This window comes from Gopherus flavomarginatus, chromosome 1 (assembly GCF_025201925.1).
Source record: "Gopherus flavomarginatus isolate rGopFla2 chromosome 1, rGopFla2.mat.asm, whole genome shotgun sequence".
Lineage (NCBI taxonomy): Eukaryota > Metazoa > Chordata > Testudines > Testudinidae > Gopherus > Gopherus flavomarginatus.
Genome location: NC_066617.1, coordinates 255,184,617 through 255,193,305, shown reverse-complemented (window position 1 = coordinate 255,193,305; position 8,689 = coordinate 255,184,617). Strand labels below are relative to the sequence as shown.

The 8,689-nt window shown below is 43.6% G+C and overlaps 1 long non-coding RNA gene across 1 annotated transcript; it reads right to left on the bottom strand.

The window, feature by feature from the left end:
• Positions 1–764: 764 nt before the first annotated feature.
• On the bottom strand, positions 765–6,871 carry LOC127034328 (uncharacterized). The gene is made up of 3 exons (XR_007769352.1): positions 6,773–6,871; positions 4,101–4,256; positions 765–915 (listed from the first exon to the last, which is right to left on the bottom strand). It is a non-coding gene; the product is annotated as an uncharacterized LOC127034328 (long non-coding RNA).
• Positions 6,872–8,689: the final 1,818 nt, after the last annotated feature.

Below are 8,689 nucleotides of genomic sequence, written 5' to 3'. Positions count from 1 at the left end.
TCACTGCGGTAGGTTTGCGTCTGTAAAATCCAGGGCTGTGGGGCTTCCCACCAAGTTCCATGGCTCATGCTTCCAGCTGCTGCACTGCAGAGAACTCTCAGTTCAGATGCTGCCACCATGTTTCATTCACAAAGTGTGAAGCTGAATGCAATTTAAGTTGAACAAGTGAAACTTTATTGAACCCTGTGGCTCCCTCTGCCCATGTGGCTGAGTTGTTTCCAGTCTAACTCTCCACATTCCCTGTTCAACTAATGAATAACATTCCCTCCAGGGAACACTGGCTCTCTGACTCCAGTTCTGCTGATCATCACACAGTATGTGTCATTGTACACTGTCAGAATGTATTACATCACAGTCACTGTTGTATAGGTGCAATATTGTGCACACTGGAAAGATTGCCACTGTAGACAGATCTAATCCACTCTTGGAGAAAAGGGGCCTTGACTGCATAATATTGACTGTCCATTAGGCCCTTCATTTCTTGGTTTTACTTTGTTTAGGATATCCTAGGAATTGATCAGTGTTTGTTCTGAAAATTGAAAAAAGGTGGAAAAAATCAATGAAAAATAACTTCATTTTTCTAGGCAAATTTTGGGGTTAATATTGTGGGACAGGAAGACAGAAAAAACTATGAGTACTGAAAATAAAATCCCATAGCATTATAGTGTACTTTCTATTAAAAAAAAAAAAGGTTTTGTTATGCCTGATCAAAGGTGCTTCAGTGTAAATTCCAACGGTCCTGGGTATCCTAGGCTCAACTGTTTTTTCTTTTTCAGTGTATTTTTTCCAAGGCTCAGTGAGAATTGCTGCTTCAATGAGGTTTTCAGTGCACACAACTGAAGCACTACAGGGCAGTGAAATTCCACTCTGTCTCAGAAAAGGCATCTTCCAGAAATCATAATAGGTTGCTACCACCTGAAGGACACCAGGAAAGAACAGACAAGAAATAAGGCTTAAACATAACCCCCATCCCAAAATCACCTTTCCTGTCACAAAGGAGGAATGCAGGGGCTAACAGCCAGGGGAAAGCAGGGTAGAGAGAAGAGGAAGAGAAGGAGGGTGGGAGCTATGAAGAGAAGGGGCTGAATGAATAGGGAAAAAATCCTGCCTTTGATACCCACCACCACTCCTACAGATCCCGGTTATGTGGGAAGATGGGGTGCTCAGCACGCATGTTGGGCAAAGGGCAGAAGCAGAGTGGCCAGAGGCAGCTCCAGACACCATGCCAAGCGCGTGCCTGGGGCGGCAAGCCATTTGGGGGGTAGGGGGGGGCTCTGTTGGTCGCCGCGAGGGCGGCAGGCAGGCTGCCTTTGGCGGCATGCCTGCGGAGGGTCCTTTGGTCCCGTGGCTTCGGCGGACTGCCTGCAGGTGTGCAGCCAAATCTGCAGGACCAGGGACCTCCCGCAGGCAAGCTGCCGAAGGCAGCCTGCCTGCCGTGCTTGGGCAGCAAAATACCTAGAGCCACCCCTGAGAGTGGCGGGGAAGTGGATGGGGCTCTGTGCCCTGTGACCGAGCTGTAGAAACATTTGGAGACCTTGTGCTCTCTGTGAAGGCTTTGTCTACTCTCCCCTCTTCAGGGATAGATGGTGGTAGTGAGCTCCATACCTGAGTCTAGAGCTTCAAGCCATGGGACTTACAGATGTAAGAGAAATTTGTACATCTAATAAAACTTACTGCATTGGTACAGACAATCAGCATTCCTAGTGCCTGCTTCAGTAAGCTATCTTGCTGGGAACAGATTCTGAGTAATTCACTTTAACTGATTAGTCTATTTATTTGTCTGTTGAAGAATGTGAATGCAAATGCAGAAATTGCTGCCAGCTGAGCACTCAGATGGGCGGAAAAGCTACCTTAGAGACTGTTACAGAAATAAGACACAGCAAAGTTAGTCTCGTTTGCAACAAAGTTCATTGTATTATGAAATTATAATAAAATGTACATTCAAATGCCTATTTATGGAGAAATGTGTATTCAAACTGACATTTTTCACTTCTTCTCCTGTAACAAATAGGAAACGTCTCTTAGTTCTGGGCTGACTTATTTGTAGTGCAGTATTGCCACAGGCCCTCCTCCCTGGGACTGGGCTCCACTCCTGGCAACCTTCTCCTAGCTTCCCCTTGAAACAGGGTACGCCTAGCCTTCTTTGCTGGGTTTGTGCCTCACTGGATTGCCTTGGGACTGTATAGTAATCCATAATGGTGTCTTTTCCTCCTGTGGAACTATGCCTCAAGGGCCTTACCTTGAAAGAGAGAGTGGCTGCCTGGACCCCCTCTGCCGTTAAAGGGGACAGATCACCTCGTTATCTATCACAGATAGATATTTATTTGTTCATCATGTGGAACTGGTTTCAATATACAAAATTATGCAGTTGATACAGGCTATCAGATTTATTCAGGCTTCTTGTTAAATGCTCTTCCAAAAGAATGGATATGTTAGAATAAGATGAATGACAATTGTAACAATTCAAAATGTGAGCCAACCTCGTCCAGATCTTCATCCCATTAAAGTCAATGAAAATTTTGCTTTTGACTTCAGTGGAAGTTTAAGACATTGGCTGCATGCAAACCAAATAGGTTATCAATCCTATGTGTAAGAAAATCTGTTGCCAAAATGACTGTATTTTAAATTAGCCTAAGGAGCAGGGCCGGTGCAACCATTTAGGCGACCTAGGCAGTCACCTAGGGCACTGGGATTTGGGGGGCGCCATTTTCTTTGGAAGCGACTGTGGTGGCCGGATCTTCGGCCGCCCCGGTCGCTGCCGGCATTTAGGCAGAGGGAGCTGGGGCGGGGAGCATGGGGAGGGTCGCCAGCAGCAAGTAAGGGAGAAGGTAGCATGCAGGGGAAGTCCCTGCCTCACCTCACCCCTGCCTTGCCTCCTCCCCGAGCACACCATGGCTGCTTCACTTCTCCTGCCTACCAGGCTTGCGGTGCCTAAGCTGATTGGCACTGCAAGCCTAGGAGGTGGGAGAAGTGAAACAGCCATGGCATGCTTGGGGTACTCGTGCTCGTGTGTGGAGCAGGAGTGAGTTGAGGCGGGGGGGTGCCTTAGGGTGGAGGGTGTGGGGTGGGGACCTGCTGCAAAGGGGGGTGCCTCAGGGCAGAGTGGGGGAGCTGCCATGGGGGGTGGGTGCCTCAGGGCCAGGGCGCAGGTGAGGGGGGGGGGCAAGGTGGAAGTTTCGCCTAGGGCGCGAAACATCCTTGCACCGGCCCTGCCAAGGAGTAAAGGAATTTTCTAATATTGCTGGGAAGATCCTGAGTAAAAGCCAATGCTGATTTGAGATGAGCATCAAAACACTTTTAAAACATGATACCATGCAATTTTTCCCATAACTAATTGGCTAACATTATTTCAGTGCTTAATTATGTTTTCTAAAGCTTACTCCGGCTAACATTGTCACTCCAAAACTATTTGCTTTAAAAATGTTTCCTTACACCCATTCAATTATATAGTGCATTTTTAACAAATGTAAATGCATTCTATTACTCAAGGGGTAATCAAATTCAGAATAAAATATCTGAAATAGAATTATTATGCAATTAACACTTCTATGGAATCAAAGGTTAATTGTCAACATAACACCAATATGATTAAAGTGAATAAACAGATATAATTTTGTGCTTGGGTAAGTATTAAGCCATTCTCTAAAACTGTAAATAATTTATTTAGGTCAAACTGATTCATTAAACTATATTCTTTACCATCACTTAAAGCCAGCCCTCACTATTGTAAGTGGGTCCTTAGAATAGGGTCTATAATAAAAAATATCTGCTTTTCCCCTGATTCCAGTAACGTTGTTCTAGCTAATAAGAATAGTAAATCTGAACACAGGCTGTGTCCATGCAGGGCTCTGGCCCTGAATCAACAGAGAACTTATGCTTGTGAGTAGTCCCATTGACACCAACGTAATGACATGCTTAGTTGCTCTGCCAGATTGGGGTTAGACTGCTGAGTATCTTGCAGGATCGAGCCCCAAAACACTTAAATGATTAGCTAAATTGAACCTATATTCTGTTATATTGAACTCAGTTATGAAGGCAGAAATCCCAGAGTTGTTCCAGATTTATACTGGAGTAAATGAGGATCAGAAATTGCCACTTACTTTTTCCAAACATTCTTGCATAGGTATATAAAATCTCTTGATCATGTTTAAGACATTTCCAGCTCAACATCTTCCTGAATGGATACAGGCTGGGCCATGACTCAAAGCCTCCATATGTAGGTGTACCTTGACTTTTAAGGAACACCTTACCAAGATCTTGCAGAAAATAAAACAAGAAACAACTTGATCAGCAAATTAGCTGGTTCTATGTGGAGAGCCAATGCACAAACAGTAAGAAACTCTGGTCTTGTCTTGTGCTGTTCTGTAGCAGATTACTGGTTCCCGGTGTAGATCAGCTCTCTTCACACAGGATAAAGAGCCACTCAGCTGAATGAAACCATGCATATATTAACAGGTACTTAGAGATCAACCAACTGGCCTGAGTGGTGTGGCTGTCCAGTATTGCTCCTCCTGACATCAGGTGCCAAATCACCTTGCAGAATCTGTTCCTTAAGGGACAAGACATGTCATGTCTGTCTCTGTTTAAAGATGTGTTTAATCCACCGAGCTACCGTCTCAGTTCAAGAAAGCCAGGTTGGGCAATTCCCTTAAGAAACCTGTCACCTCCAGGGGTCAAGAACAAGCCTTAGCCATAGCCCATGCCTATCTTGTGACAGATCCAACAGTTCAGCCCCCTGGTTTTGACCTTTCATGCTATCTATGGGTAAAGCTCAATCACTTCAGATATGGAGTGACACAATGTGCTGCTAATGACTAAAGTGGGGCCTTGCTGACTCCCCTTTTTGCTACTGTGGACTGTTAGAAGATGTGCTGCCTGGTTCTCCTGAACTTAACCATTCAATAGCCGAAAGAAGGGCATTGTGCAAGACACTTACGATCAAGTCAAGTGTGTTAGTTGATGTTGCTGCAATTGCTAGATAAAAGCTCTAAACCAGCTACCCATAGTCCTACTAGGTGACACCAATGCTGCACCAGATACCTCTGTAACTAGGTGGAGTTAGACTTGTCCCATTGATTACGGCAGGGTCAGGATACCTCCCACAGCAGGCAAATCAACCTGTGGTCCTGGAGATGCAGGTTAGCAGTAGGGTGACCAGACAGCAAGTTGGAAAAAGACTCAGAAAAAGACTCCCCTCTTCTGCATGGATCAAAGGGCACAAAATTATTACGTCTTCTTACCCCTGCTCCTCACACAGTAGGAGCTGGAAGGAAGATTCCCTACACTGAGTGTTCTCATAGGGGCAGGCCAACACTCTTGAAAAGTTCATATCCAGAGGTTACCAAAGTGTGGTACATGTGCCACAGTTTCACCTCAACAATTTTTTAAGAAGATATTACCTGAAGAAATAAAGGTTGGGAACCACTGAGCAGACATTCAACCAAATTGAAATGCATTTAAGAAAATAGCTAGTTTACCTTACAGCTGTGACTTTAACACATACACTGGAGACAGTGTTCACATTATCCCCTAGCAAAGGCCCCAAAATATTGAGAATGCCTGTTGCTTTTTGTAAAATACTTGCACGTACACTGTTTTGGCTAAGTAGGAAGTTGACATGTTTGACCCTACCTAACAAAAATTTTGGTTCCCAAGTTTCACTTTATTCCAACACACAAATGAGAAAAAGTTTAATTCTAATTTTTAACATTTTTCCATATTCCTTGAACAGGAAGTTCTCTGCATGCCACATCACCTCTCACTGCTAGGTTATATAAAAGTTTCACAACAAAAATGTAATGATATAATGTGGAATCTGTTTGGTTGTGAGCTATCAATGAACCCTCAATGAGCTGTGGCTGGGATCCCCAATCCCACCACAGAACAAAGAACTTCCCGTTAGTACAGTGAGTTCTAGGGTGTCTTGGATCCAGGATGAGATGAAGGGTAATAGGAAACCGAAGCAGCAGAATCAACAGGAGCCTTTCTGGGTTCTGAAGAAACGCCACCGCCTCAAGCCCAATAAATATCTGCTACCAAGAAGGATTTCAGCTGTCTGCCTCTGCAAACATTGGAGCAGGCTCCTCCTAAAGAAGAAGGCCACTGATCTGCTCCATGGGGAAGCCTGATCTTACTGGAGCAGATTCTCAGCTGCAGGACATCAGCAGAGCTCCACTGGCGTCAATGGAGTTACTTGTTTACATCTGAGAATTTGTCTCATTGAAAGAGCAGCAGGCTTCTGTGCGACACTCATCCCCACAGGACCCAACCATACTCCAGGAAATTTTGTTAAACTCCCTGGTTTCCCTTTAGGTTTTGGACAGGCAGTAATTTTACCTCGCAGGATTAGGAATCAACCTGCCAAAAAGCTGCACTAAGATCCAAGTGAACAGAAAATGGGAGATGTTACACAATGTTAGCGGTAGCTACAGCCCTTATGGGTGAAGAGAACTGGATGGTATTCTGTGTGCAGCACAGCATTTTCACTCCTCAGTCAACCAAAAGAATCACTTAAGCAACAGAAGATGTCCCCCACCCCCTGGACTGAACTTTTCATCTCCATATAGTGTCCCTGCCCTAGAAAACATGTCCAGGCCTGGGAACTGAACGCAGCCTACTGCTGCACAAGGCTGGCTCTCAGTCTATAGTATCAGTTCTTTTGGAACAGATCATAGCAGCTGCTGTGCATTAGGAAAATAATTATTGCCATGTTTGGAGTAAACCATCTGTAGAATTCTAGATTCTTCATCCTCCTTGGAAACAATGTACTTACTGTTCAAAATCCAAACGTGATTTCTTCAATCTTTCTACATCAATATGAGATCACAGCACATTATACGACTTGTGGAATTGCTTTATGCTTCAAGTTCAGTATGTGGTTTTGAAATACTCCTCTTTGCTAAATCAGGAAAGAAGATTTGATTAAGTAACCAAAGGCACTAGTCTGTTATGAGGATTCAGATTGTAAACATGCCAAGTTTCAGTTTTCATACTTGAGCCATTTTTGCAATAGCCTTTGTGATACAGCAATTTCCTGTAATATCGAGCACAAACCTTACTGAATTGTTAAACCTCATTTAATTAAGTATTTTAGGAGTTCTATTTATGTATTATTGAGGCATTGTATGTAATGTCTCAAGGAGGGAGATGTGACTAATGTAACTCCTGGGAAGCATTATGAACTTCAAAGGAGTCTTAAACAATGTGCTGGACGGAAATGAACTTTTAGTGAAGTGTGTTTGATAAGGAATAGTTGGGAGGAGGGGAATACAAATTCCCACCTTCATACCCAATCTTTTGAAGCTATGCCCTGAGACGACGACTGTCTGTTGATTATCTGTTCCTATTCCCCCCAAGATCTAAAGCCCAAACTGTATAAGGGAATGCCTCAGATTCATGGGCGTTCTTATTCGGAGCAAAAGGTGTTACCACAAAAGTTTTCAGAACTGAATCCTACCAGAACCCTTGTTTGAGTTGGGGAGATCTCTGGTAAACTTATTAGCATGTGTGTTGGTTTTTATTGTGTTCTCCGTAATGGTTACACCTTAAGACTAAATGTCTTTGCTCAGAAATGTCTTTGCTTAGTAACTTCTAACTGTGGGTTATTACACTGTGCATAGTCTCTGAGAAAGCAAAGCAGGCCTGCTTCAATAATGTGACTTGCTGGGGAACTCACAGCGTAGGCAAGAAACTGTGCGTCCTGGAAAAATCCCAGTCAGGAGTGGGAGAGATGTGGGTCTCCACCCAGGAGAGGTGACAGCTGAGGAGCCAGAATGACAGGCTGTCGAAGGACCACAGAGAGGAAATACAGGTGCAGTTGCCCTGAACTGCAACAGTCTTGCTCAAAAGAGGGTGGTTAGAGTTTGTTTACAATGGAAAAACCGTTTGGAATTATTTTTACTCTTCTCAACTTCAAAACGGTGGTGGGATTTTGTCAAACTTTCCAGAAAAAAAATTCACTGGCAGGAAGTAATTGTGCATGGAAAATATCAGCCCTGAAAGTGAATGTTCAGGACATTATGAATGCGTTAAAACAAAGCTTCATAAAGGAAACTGCTTTGCACCATCAATTATAATGGTTGCTACCAGTGACAGCTGTAATGCTGTTTGCAAACCACTACCTGTTTCACTAGTAAATGCTGCTTTTAATTTTATCTATTTATAGCTCAAATTATTAAGTAAAACATGTACTTAAAACTGTTTCACACTATTGAATGGACGGATGTTACTGTTAGGAGGCTTCAACTACAGCATGGAAAAACAGAAGGGGAGAGACGTTATGTCAGCATGATGAATGAGCTCCTTATGTTTGCTCCTGTCACTCAGCACGGCTGAGCTTGTGTTGAGAAGCTGGTGCTGAATTAGGTAGGGTAGAGCATGAGAGGAGGAAATAATGACCATGCAGCAGGTCTTGGCTTCACTGTTAAAATTATCCTGTCAATTATTGCCTGATAGGAGGGATGTTTTCTGTTCTCCAGACTCATTCCTCAAGCAGGCCATAGGGTCACTGTTATCTATCCAAATGTAAAATAACCCTTTTGTTTAATTGAGACATTCTGTACAAATTCAGCACACACACTTCCCTTGTGGATTTGCTTTATGCTGAAAGTTCAGTATGCAGTTTTGAAATTCTCCTCTTTGCTAAATCAGGAAAGAAGCTCTAATAAGGAGTTTACCTTTATGATTGTTC